This window comes from Pieris rapae, chromosome W (genome assembly GCF_905147795.1).
Source record: "Pieris rapae chromosome W, ilPieRapa1.1, whole genome shotgun sequence".
In the NCBI taxonomy this organism is placed as follows: domain Eukaryota; kingdom Metazoa; phylum Arthropoda; class Insecta; order Lepidoptera; family Pieridae; genus Pieris; species Pieris rapae.
The window spans coordinates 2,905,805-2,919,359 of NC_059533.1; the positions used below are offsets into that span (position 1 = coordinate 2,905,805).

A 13,555-nucleotide genomic window follows, 5' to 3' on the forward strand; every position below is an offset into this window, starting at 1 on the left:
TTAAAAAAAGGAACCTCTAAAATACAAAATATTTCCGAAATGTTTTTAAATGAAATTTATATTTCCGGCCTAAAACAACATAATTTGTCGCCTAATAGTAGTAATAATGTCTTAGATTTAATTTTAAGTAACGTTTCCATCGACTGTTCAAAAACTGATATGGCCCTAGTAAAATCTGACATATATCATCCTTGCTTAAAAATCGATGCTACCGACTTAGTTTTACGTGAAACCATCCCAAAAGCACGAATAAAATATAACTTTCGTCGCGCTAACTATGAGGATATTAATAAAGCGTTGTCGAATATTGATTGGGTAAATGTTTTAATTGGAGATACTATTGATGAAGTGACAGATAATTTTTATGTAATTTTAAATAAAATAATTTCAAGTTCTGTTCCTAAGAGCCAGAATATTAGTAAAAGTAAATTTCCTATTTGGTACTCAAGGTCTTTGATTCATATAATAAAAGATAAATTAAAAGCTCACAAACGGTGGAAAACTTATAGGAATCCAAGAGACTACGATGAATTTTCGCTGTTACGCGCTAGGCAAAAACTTGTATCCAAAAAGTGCTTAGATATGTTTGAGAAGAGTATCCAAAATAATTTGAGTAAGGATCCCAAAGCTTTGTGGTCATATCTGAGAAATAAACGCCAATGCAGCCCAGGCTACCCCAGCACAATGATTCTCGGAGATGAAGTGTACTACACTGAAGCAGAAGCTTGCGAAGGGTTCAACAAGTTTTTTAGAAGCGTTTTCCAAGCCCCTGATGTTAATTACAATCTTCAACACCTTCCTGAATCTGACGACATATGCAACAAAGTAGTACTAACTGAGGATGAAGTCTGTAGAGAGTTGAAATCTTTAAATATTAATAGAGGTTCAGGCAGCGATGGAATACCTTCAATTTTTGTACAAAAATGCTATAGACAACTCTCAAAACCTTTGACAAATATATTTAATCAGTCGCTTAATATATTTTGTAGCTTCCCATCCAAATGGAAAGAAGCCCACATTGTTCCAATCCACAAAAAAGGATCTAGAAATAAAATAGAACATTATCGACCAATTTCGATTCTAAATTCATTTGGCAAATTATTTGAAAAATTAGTTAGTAAAACGTTAAGTCCCCTTATCCTAAGACAACTACCACAACAGCAGCATGGTTTTACGAAAAATCGGTCAACTGTCAGCAACCTGACTGTTTTTACCGAGTATATATTAAAGGGAATGGACGAAGGAGAACAAGTAGATGCTATTTATACGGACTTCGAAAAAGCTTTCGATCGGGTCGATCATGTCATTCTCCTCCATAAGTTATTAGCGCTAGGAATTCGTGGAGATCTATACAGGTGGATCAAATCATTTGTAACCAATAGAAGGCAGGCGGTAGTTACGGGGGGGCATAAGAGCACATTTATAAATGTGACATCTGGTGTACCTCAAGGGTCCATACTGGGTCCGTTGTTATTCAACGCTTATCTATATAGTAAGAAATTAACAAATAAAATTACTAAAAATAACCAAATTAAATTACACGAAATTAACCACAATTTCAACAACAATAGTAACGTCCTATATCTAGTGCGAGCGTCGAAGAAGTGCGCCCGACCATACAGCGCGCCGTGCTTATATAGCCTGAAAACCAGTTTAGTCCAGTATACCCCACTGCTACACGTCACTTGACTTTTTACAGCTTATTCGGCCTCTCCTGACGACGGTGCGTCCTCGCCCGTGTGATGATAGGCAGGTTGGCATGTTGAAACTTGACCTGCTGATGACTCTTGTATCACGTGCGGTGGTTGTGGTGAAGGACTATCGTCATCATCAGCGCCACCTAAAAATTACATGATTTTTGTTATTATAACGTTAAATTAACATAACTTCATCGAAAGTAAGAGCGCATCCATTACTCTCGACACAACATTAGTTCATTTTTTTTTTTTTTTTTTACATAGCAAGAGCGTCTCCATTGCTATCAACAGTAAGAGTGACTCCATTACTGTACATCACACTAAGCAAGAGCGACTCCATTGCTTTAACAGTAAGAGCGACTCCATTACTGTACATCACACTAAGCAAGAGCGACTCCATTGCTTTAACAGTAAGAGCGACTCCATTACTGTACATCACACTAAGCAAGAGCGAATCCATTGCCATTGATAGTAAGAGCGACTCCATTACTATCACACAAGACTCCCGCAGGTCTTTACCAAAATAGGTACTACCTATATGATAAGCAGTCCTAATAAAATTACAGTTCTCACAAACATTTATCAACATACATAAGTTTTGAAAAGGCAAGTAAAAATTACTTACTCTCAAAGAATGCGGCACACACATCAGGGGTCCATTCCCCGCGCCAGGGCAACATGTATTCCGCGGCAGCTTTACCATAAGAACCAGCGACTAATTTTAGTTCATATCTGTCCTGCGACAACGTCGCTAAAACCACATATGGTCCGCGCATACAGGAGTCTAGCTTACCAACAGCTTGGCACAAATACAAAATCGCCGCCATTGAAATGCACACCCTTGCGAGTCAACCTCGCAATGCACGATGTCTTCATATCTTGACCATTGCTAATGACTCGGCATAGATACTCGATCTCCGTAGTCTGAAAGTTACATTTTTTTTTAAATTAATGGAAAAGCCTGTCTGGGTCCCTTACCCTTACCCCCATCTCTGACACATCATGTAATGTTTAGGTATACCCTCTTCTATTGTTTTACTAGGTAATAATACGTCATATACACAATTACAACACACAAGGGCTCTGCCTGAATCTATGTAAAATCGTAACGTATTTGATATAATTCGTTGATATACAACCTGTGCATTGCCTAATTCTTATAGCATCTTTATGTACTCATAGTGACCCTCAGGTGTTACGAATCTCGGAGTGGTGTCGATGTTTTTTATTTAATTTTATCTGGTGAAAGCCAGTAGCCATATCAAGGTAAATATAATAGGTAGCTTTACCTAGCCAAACAATATGGTCCTCAATTAACGGAAGCGGGTATTTTAAGTGTCTTTGAGTTTTAAGTTTAAAGTCGACACAAAGCCTATCTGAATCGCTTTTTTTCTTTACAAATCTCTATCTCTAATTATTTATTGATTTAACACATCTTTTATGATATCTCTAACGCGTAATTTTTCATCATACGACATTTTATAAGGGCGGTAAACTATAACTAATTTAGCCTACCGCTCGACTCGGAACGCTGTCGAACAAAACAGTCCTCCGTTTTATGTCCTACCTTCTTACAAAATGTGCAAATAATTTTGATATTAGAATTAGCCTTTTTTCTAAACTTGAATTGTTTGTAGATTGAGTCTCTGGTGCGGTTTCATACTTAGTTTTTTTAGGACACAAAATTTGTATATGACCAATTTCCCTATATGAATCATGAACAGTTAATATTAGACTGAAAATTATCTCGTTTTCAGAAATTATCTCGCAAATTTGGCCTTTTAACGTGATTTTGTATTATAGAGCGCGGTTCTAGGGGCTTGGTATATAATGAGAGGAATTTAACTAAGCCTTCCGATGATAAATTAGCACAAGTCGCGGCGGCGCGAACTTGTGGGTCCTTAATACCCCGAATAACTACTGCGACAATTAACTCTTCACTCATTCCTCGTACAACACGCAATACGTGAGATAACTATCAGAGTCTGTTGTCATTACGTCGAATAAAATATTTGCTAAGTCTACTCGCTACGGAAAAAGCTATTTAAATTCTCTCAACTATGATCATTACTAAGCCACTCATTTAGCCACACTTTAGCATCCCCTTTCAAACAGTATCCAATCAGAGATACACACTCACGGTCATCCCAATAATTAGACAACCGCGCAGTCTTCCTGCTAACACCATATATCGAAATATTTGAAAGACGGATCAAAATTAGAAATATAAATGGAGTTAGATCTTACCAGAATTGTGCTCAACGCACTTACTAGTTTGTCGGTCACCTGATTAAGTACCAGATCAGTGCTTGACTTGCATGCGCTGCTTGAACTTGGCACCGGAGCGTTCTCAGTACCATTGTGCGAACCGTCAGTACCAGGTGGTAACGAGTGTCACTTAAGGAAGAAAGCAGCAAATCCGATGGTGTTGCGCATGTCGGTGCAAAGGGCCGATCCCCTCGCGGTGGTGTTGCTGAGCACTGTTGTGGTGACACCACTGGTGGACATAGCTCAGTCGCTTGCGTCGGTTGACGGTTTAATATCGACTGTAACGTTTCTTCAAGCCCAGAGACGGGTACACCGTCTTTTTTTTACGTGTTCACCGCCTACCCTCCATTATTTTTATTAAACGTATAACACTCGCGTTTCAAACTGACTAAAATAAAACCACGTGGGCGTTAATTTAAACTAATCAGAAATGAGAACGAATCCCACTACTGAAGTAAGAAATTAACAAATAAAATTACTAAAAATAACCAAATTAAATTACACGAAATTAACCACAATTTCAACAACAATAGTAACGTCCTATATCTAGTGCGAGCGTCGAAGAAGTGCGCCCGACCATACAGCGCGCCGTGCTTATATAGCCTGAAAACCAGTTTAGTCCAGTATACCCCACTGCTACACGTCACTTGACTTTTTACAGCTTATTATATGATATAAAAAGTTGTTTCAAGTATTCACAATTTCTCATGTTTGCAGACGACAAAAAAATATTTCTAAAAATTAAGTCTATGGATAACTGTGTTCAGCTTCAGCAGGATCTTAGTAGATTGGAAATCTATTACAGAAAAAATAAACTTTCTTTGAATATTGGAAAATGTAGTAAAATTACTTTTACTCGCAAACATAAGAAAATACAATTTTGTTATAAATTAAGAGATACAACAATTAAAGAAGTGAATTTAGTTAGAGACTTGGGGATACTAATAGATGATAAAATGTGTTTCTCTAATCATATAGATAATATGACAGAAAAAGCATATAAACAACTTGGCTTCGTCAAACGTGTATGCAAATCTTTCAATAACATAAATTGTATAAAATGTCTATACTTTGCTTTTGTTAGGAGTACACTAGAATATGCAAGCACTGTTTGGTCCCCCAGTTACAAGAAATACATTGAAGCAATAGAAAACATTCAAAAAAAGTTCCTTAAGTTTTTAAGTTTTAAGGATTTCCAAAAGTTTAGTAGCTACTTGGATTCCTGCAAGTACTTTGGTATTGAATCCCTTGAATGTAGACGTAAACAATGCGACCTTATATTTTTACATGCTATTTGCAATGGTTTTATTGACTGCCCTGACTTGTTATCGCTTTTACTATTTAAGACCCCTTCATCACCCAATACAAGGCAAATCCAATTATTCGAGATTCCTCGTTCTAAGACCAACTATTTACGAAACTCGGTTATGTATCGCATACCTACAGATTACAACATAAATTACCAGCAAATCGATATATTTAATGTGACTAAAAAATTCTTAAAAAAATATTTTAAAAAATTCAGGTAACTTTTACCAATAATGGCTTTGTTTGTTGTTTCATGTTGAATATATGTTTTGATTTACCATCTCGATTCTGTGCTTTGTAAAACTGTTATGTTATGTTTCTGTTTATATGTGTATTCCGTTTTGGCTTTTGTGTGTTATGTAATTGTTTGGTTATTGTTTAATGTATTAGCTGTAGGAATACTTAAATAAATAAAATAAAATAAAATAAAGAGTTTACACTGTATATGGAAGAGCCGAGATCATTGTTACCCGAGTAGGTCTCATCAAAAATTTTCATTCTATGTGGGCGTGGCGTTAAATCCAAAAATTAAGAAAACATGCAAGACACTGACAAGACTGATCTAGAAGAATTGTCTTGTAAAAAATCAATAAAATTTAATATACGTCCACATACCATACTTTCTTCTTTCCACTATGCCTATAGCAACGAGTTCGTTGGATAGATAAAACAGATCCACCTAAGGTTGGGGACTTGGTTCTTATCAAAGAACCAAATATGCCACCATTATCTTGGAGACGCGGTCGCATTATTAAACTATTCCCGGGTGCAGATGGTACCCCACGAGTCGCCGAGGTCCGCGTTGGGGAATCGGTTTTAAAAAGAGCCGTGGCCTGCTTGTCACGTCTTCCAGTGGCATAACCTTTGCTACCAGCCTCCGGTTTTGGACTCAGTCATGTTAAGCCTGACTGGGACGGGGGACTGTTCGGTATAGAATCATTTTTAGTTTATAAAATTAATTGAGGGCCATGAGGGTGGTCCCAAAAATATTTTTAACTCGGCTGATCCGCGCATTCGCATTGTGAACGTGTCGTGGTTGAACATTCGTTGCGTACAGTTAGATGCAATTTTATAGTGTTTTTTTGTGAATTTCTTGTCAATAGTTACGTCCTCCATTTAGACTATTATAGTGAGTGTTTTTGTGCGTATTCGTGAACTATTATTGTAAGGCAAGGTACAGCATCAGTCCTAACATTTCTTGTTCCCAAAACTAACCATCTATCCATCCTTACAGCTGACGTGTTTTTTTGTGCCTTTCGCCCTAACAAGGAGCAACCTTGAGGTATGTACTCAGGACTTATTTTAGTATAAGATTACGTATCGACGGCCACCGAACCGTTCTTTGTGATACAATGTTAGTTAATAGTCTTTATGTTTTACACTACTACAATAAATGTTTTCTATCTATACATTTGGTTTTAATCAATTATTCATTACATTCGGCTATTATTTTCTAATATAGGAGACGTTGGGAGCTTAGAAAATTCAACAAGTCTTCCGCAGTAGACGAAACTGTTTATAGCTCTGTCGGGTCTTGTGTCTCGAGTCCAAAGAAGTTTATGCTTAAAAGACGGTCTCTGTCGCTCCTCCTGTCTCCGAAGACACTCTCCTTAAAGGCTTAGTCAGCATCGGGGCACTGAGCGATAACACATCGAGCGACGTTCAGTTTCATGGTAATTTAGAGCGATTGGAATCGTCAACGACCAGTCACTTTCCGAGCAGCTTGATCCATTGGCGACGAGTAGAGATATGTGACTCTCTGCATCTTCATCCGAGTTTGAAAAAGTATCTAAATTTAAACACCTAATTAAACCGACACTTTCATTTAGAACATTTTCCGCACGGTAATTGTTATTCTTTTGAAATTACACAGATTATAATATACTAATATATACGTCCGCTATCTTGTTTGTCAATTGTTGATTGTTCATATCGTCAAGTGCTTTTTTATTCGTCTCAGTGACGTTTATTGAAAGTAAATTTAATTAGGGTTTACTGTGTGCGCGTGTGTGTGTGTGTGCAAATGTGTGTTTACTTGTATTCGTTTTTACAACAAACTCCCAACCGAAATTAGAGAACTGTCAGTAAATAAATTCAAAGCCCTTGTTAAAATTAAATTAATTAATAAAGCCTTTTATAAATGTGGCGAAAGTTTCTTGCCAGTTCTTCTTACCCGCTCTACGCCCTCGACTTGCGAACTGGTTGTAAATGCAAATTTAATTTGTTTTTTTTTTGACGTTCATAAGTGTAGTACATGTTTACCTAGATGAATATTTTGAGTTTACTAGAATAAACATTCAACTTACATCAAACGTTTCACCGAGACAATGTATCCAGGACAATGTAGCGAAGTACACACTAGTCGGATATTGTGTATCCCGTGGCAATTGAAGATGAATAGGCTTTTGGGCAAACTATTATAAATTCGCCCGGATTTTGGACAGCCCGGCACAGAGACACCGAATCCTGCAATAATTCCGGTGGGATCATCGCAATGTCCGATGGCAACCAAACGGATTTATTCTGGACGAACGCCGGGCACAAGCGTTCCACTGCTTTCCGAAATGTATCGCTTTGCGAATCGTCGATGCCATACCTGGAATGCGTTCGAGCAATGTAAAAAAAAAATGTTAAACAGATAATAGATAAAATTGATTAACAGAAAATTGAAATAAATTCAAAGAGTTTGAGGAAAGCACCAACTCAGGTGTCACCCGGATTCTACTACCAAGCGCCAACTTCAATATTTAATTAGCGCCTGTTCACCTGAACCTCATGGCCCAATGCTCTAGTCCAAAGGGGAGAAAAAGGAGTTGGAGGAGACACATATTTGTGCTGTTTATTATTTTCCGCTCTCAAATATATATTTTTAGCAACCAGAAGTAAAAATTAAATATAATAAAAACAATTCGAAATAACCTAAGAAGTTATTTTATGAACAAACTAAGAAAACGCGGTAATTTCAATATCACACTAAAATTATCTTAAAACTGACTTATACAAACAAAACAACACGACTTTAGATATTCTAAAAACACAACCGTCAATCTTAAAACAATAACAAAAAATCACACCGAATAAAAATAACATGGAACGAACTCACAGTACGCGGCTTCGAAACCAACGACCACTCTAGTCAACGTCCGGGCAGCGAATGCTAGCGTGCCACACTGAGGCCTTTCTTTTATAGTAAGCGGGTGGGGATCGAAACCACCTACTGCCCTCTGTTCAGTTTCCGCTTATAATATTAGTGTAAAGTCTTTATAACGTTATCCTTTATAACGATAAACTCCCTATAACGTTGGAGTGAGCCGAAGTTGGTTGGTATGCGTTAAAACTCAAACATTGAAACACTCTTTATAGCGATACGCCATTCACTATTACGAAGAAATGTGTTTATATTTGTAGACAGTAAATATTTATTATCGGTATTATTGTTTATGTTATGTTATCAGGTAACAAAAGACTTTGAAGCTCCAAAACATCCGAGGTCGGTCTAGCTTTTGTTATCCTTAATTGCCTCGTACACATGCAGTATGGCGCATTGTTTTCTCGGAAGTGATGGTCTTCGACCAAGCATACTGGGTACCTATCTTATTATCATTCGTAAAACTACTTTGAAACTGTTAACATGTTTTTTTTTTGTTCACTCCATGTAACGACAAAAAAATGCTCAGTCCCTCGAGTTTCGTTATAAAGAGTTTACACTGTATATGGAAGAGCCGAGATCATTGTTACCCGAGTAGGTCTCATCAAAAATTTTCATTCTATGTGGGCGTGGCGTTAAATCCAAAAATTAGGAAAACATGCAAGACACTGACAAGACTGATCTAGAATAATTGTCTTGTAAAAAATCAATAAAATTTAATATACGTCCACATACCATACTTTCTTCTTTCCACTATGCATGTTCTTATTGCGAATCGATACGAAAACGAATAATAAAACACGTGTTAATGTTTAATGTCGTGCAGTAGCTGAGCGAACGGGGGGGACGACACGAAGTCCAGCGCCGAAGAGAAGAAGTGAACAAAATTTACTACAAAACCGGTCGTGCAACTTGTCGCGCCCCGCACGCACCGCACCCCCGCAACAACGTTTAATATGCAACTTCTTAAATATACTTCTATCGTGCACATATTCCCCCCCGTGCATTTCATGCACCCTCTGACGCGAGCACGATGACCTTCTTAGTCGCCCGTCTGACGAGTCCAGCTTTTGTTCGTTCTTCTATCACGCGGACGACTCCATCCTTCCCGGGGTACGTGGCGGTGACGCGTCCCTTGGGCCAAGAGTTACGAGGAATGGCGTCGTCCACCAGCAGGACTAGGTCACCAAGCTTAGGGGCGGTGCTACGGCTCCTGGGATCTCGGCGATTCTGTAATATACGTTATATGGTGGTTAGCTTAATGTATCCAGGCGATATACAGACGGACATAATAGCTATTTCCGTCCAAAATCGGAGGAGATCGTTGTTTCTCTGGCAGGTCTGGGGCTGATTCTATTCGTGACTTTAAACGTATGATTCCTTCTTCGTCTATTGAAACGCTTAAAGTTCGAAGTCGACTGTTTTTCCCGACAGGAAGATTGCCACGCAGCCGCCGCAAATCCTCTTCAAAGCATGCTTCTTGTGACGCTTTCCACCATAATGTTTCGGCTTTCTTTATGTGATGTGCTTCCAGAGATACTGTCTTCGCGTGTCTTCTTTGGCCACATAATCCGATAAATTGTAGAACTCTTCCAGTACTTCTAATGAGACGGATCCAAGAGGAGAATCTTGTTGCCTCTGGAAGGGACTCTTTTAAGCAAGGCTTTACATTATTATTTATTGCTGCCACGCGCTCCTCTCCCGTAGCAACAATCTCTGCCACTTCTTCCTGGGGCCAGTTTTCTTCTGACGAATAAAGGAATTCTGGTCCCTCAAACCATCGATGCTCGCTGTTGAAACTTCGAGGTACCTGTCTTGTAGTGTTGTCAGCAACATTTAAAGCAGTTGGTACCCATCTCCATTCATTTACTTTCGTTCCTTCTTCTATTTTAGCTACTCGGTGAGCAACGAATGGTTTGAAAACCCGCGGGCCCGACCGTAACCAGGCAAGTACTGTTTTAGAGTCAGTACAGCACTACAAATACACACTATAAAATATTTAACACATTATATTTTCAAAGCACAACACACGTCGTATTTACTTAAATATAATTTAATTAAATATCTCACCCCACTCGTATCCACAACACAATTATCATGTTCTATTTTACACAATTACAAAACAATATTCTCAAACTTATTAACTCTAAATTCGACGTTTATTTCGACAGTTAGACGGTAGGCACGCTCGATTAATTAAATAGTTAACTTGCAATTAGATACGTAATATGTTGATCACTTAATATAAAATTTTAACGAAACGAACACTATATTAAGGAACCACTAAAACGAAACAATTCAATACACAACTAATTACAAACGAATTTAATGTTAACTATATTCAACACGTGCACTATCACTTGACACTAAACAAATGAATAGATATTTCACTACGTATTTCGAGAAATCCATCTTTTAATGTCCATCCGGTTCGAAGACCAAAAAATGTTCTTATTGCGAATCGATACGAAAACGAATAATAAAACACGTGTTAATGTTCAATGTCGTGCAGTAGCTGAGCGAACGGGGGGACGACACGAAGTCCAGCGCCGAAGAGAAGAAGTGAACAAAATTTACTACAAAACCGGTCGTGCAACTTGTCGCGCCCCGCACGCACCGCACCCCCGCAACAACGTTTAATATGCAACTTCTTAAATATACTTCTATCGTGCACAATGCATATACCCAATCCATGGGAGGCCATGAGGGTCTCTGTGCCAGCAACTCGTCGAGAACAGCATTCCCAGATGTAATGTGGGCGCAGTCATTCCAACCACGGGACCCAGGAAACTTAACATGTTCTGTATCTCCCTACCGATACACTGAAATAATGAATACGATTAATAAGAATTTAAATGCATTTAACATAAGTAGTGGCTATAGAAAATGTAAAATAAATATTGATCAAACCAAGGCAAAGCCCCTATAACGTACTATGCCAGTCAGCATTTTTTTATAGAGCAGGGGTCTAACGGGTCCTGTTGATGTTAAGTAATACCGTCGTCGATTGCCACTATTAATTCCAGAGGGTTCGCGCTTCGTGCTGGCTTTTGGTACACTCTTTTCTTGAAGAACCCCAAGAAGAAGAAGAAGGAATTGCTTTGGAAATACTTCAGTGTCTAGCTGGTTCCACATAGTGGTGGTGCGCGGCAAAAACGAACGACAAACGTCGGATGATTAAACTCAGCTATTATCAATAACACAATTTAACTCAATAATATTTTACTTTCCATATAATTTTTAATACTGTCCAATACCTACGGTGTTAGTAAAATATGAAAACAACTCAAAATTGCAGTTATTACTTACATTTTATATAATTTTCTTTTAATGTTAAAATTAGATAAACTTATTAAGAATATTGAGTTTCAAAATGATCTCTCACCTTCAAGTTCCAAGGATGTCTACTATAATGGTCGGTGGAATCATTATTTGGGAACCCATAATCTGCGGCACCCGTGTCTATGGAAGCTGCGTTTACACAGACATGCTTTGTCCTCGACAAGACAAGGTCCCAATATACTTTTTCCATGGAATTTGTTTTCCGAGTTGTGGAAGACAAAAATGCATTGGAAGCGACTTCTGCCACTTTTTGAAAAGCGTGAAGATTCATTGATCGACCGGGAACAATGCAGTCTTCAGTCTCAGCAAGGGCATTTAATACTAAACGATCTTTTGTCGGGATTTCATCAGACGAATAATTATCTGTCGAATCACCTGGCTCCAGCATTTGCTTTTATGCCTGCAAAGGACTTCGTGCACGGTTAAACATCCTTGATTGACTTCTTTCGCACGTTCCACTTGTTCTATCAAATTTTCATTCTCCAACGTTGTCATCACTTCATATGTTAGTAGATATTTTTCATAAATTTGTTTAATTTTTTGACCGGGATTTTTTAAATTATTACAACACTTTAATTGCTCGGCAACTTTGTTCCATTGTACTATTTTTGTTAGCTTCTTTAGGCCACCCATTTGCTGTACTAGCTTGAATAAATATGGTAAGTCCACTTCCAAGCCGCTTAGTAGTGGCGGTCGCCTAAATGTCACTTTTTGCGACGCCAAGACGGCTTTGAAAGTGCTCAACTTTTTGGCAGCTGGCCCATATCGTTTGAACATCCGTTGCACGTAGTGGTTGGTTACATTAAAGTTCATAGTCCCATCAAGATTACAGGGTGGTGTGAATCCATCAGGTGGTATAACTTTGCATAAACCATATTTGGACGCTTCTGGTAAAATTTTCTCTATGTATGTTAGTTAATAGTCTTTATGTTTTACACTACTACAATAAATGTTTTCTATCTATACATTTGGTTTTAATCAATTATTCATTACATTCGGCTATTATTTTCTAATATAGGAGACGTTGGGAGCTTAGAAAATTCAACAAGTCTTCCGCAGTAGACGAAACTGTTTATAGCTCTGTCGGGTCTTGTGTCTCGAGTCCAAAGAAGTTTATGCTTAAAAGACGGTCTCTGTCGCTCCTCCTGTCTCCGAAGACACTCTCCTTAAAGGCTTAGTCAGCATCGGGGCACTGAGCGATAACACATCGAGCGACGTTCAGTTTCATGGTAATTTAGAGCGATTGGAATCGTCAACGACCAGTCACTTTCCGAGCAGCTTGATCCATTGGCGACGAGTAGAGATATGTGACTCTCTGCATCTTCATCCGAGTTTGAAAAAGTATCTAAATTTAAACACCTAATTAAACCGACACTTTCATTTAGAACATTTTCCGCACGGTAATTGTTATTCTTTTGAAATTACACAGATTATAATATACTAATATATACGTCCGCTATCTTGTTTGTCAATTGTTGATTGTTCATATCGTCAAGTGCTTTTTTATTCGTCTCAGTGACGTTTATTGAAAGTAAATTTAATTAGGGTTTACTGTGTGCGCGTGTGTGTGTGTGTGCAAATGTGTGTTTACTTGTATTCGTTTTTACAACAAACTCCCAACCGAAATTAGAGAACTGTCAGTAAATAAATTCAAAGCCCTTGTTAAAATTAAATTAATTAATAAAGCCTTTTATAAATGTGGCGAAAGTTTCTTGCCAGTTCTTCTTACCCGCTCTACGCCCTCGACTTGCGAACTGGTTGTAAATGCAAATTTAATTTGTTTTTTTTTTGA

The 13,555-nt window shown here is 38.0% G+C and overlaps 1 long non-coding RNA gene across 1 annotated transcript; it reads right to left on the reverse strand.

The window, feature by feature from the left end:
- Positions 1 to 10,912: 10,912 nt before the first annotated feature.
- On the reverse strand, positions 10,913 to 12,106 carry LOC123690499. Its single transcript, XR_006751120.1, has 2 exons — positions 11,807 to 12,106; positions 10,913 to 11,243 (listed from the first exon to the last, which is right to left on the reverse strand). It is a non-coding gene; the product is annotated as an uncharacterized LOC123690499 (long non-coding RNA).
- Positions 12,107 to 13,555: the final 1,449 nt, after the last annotated feature.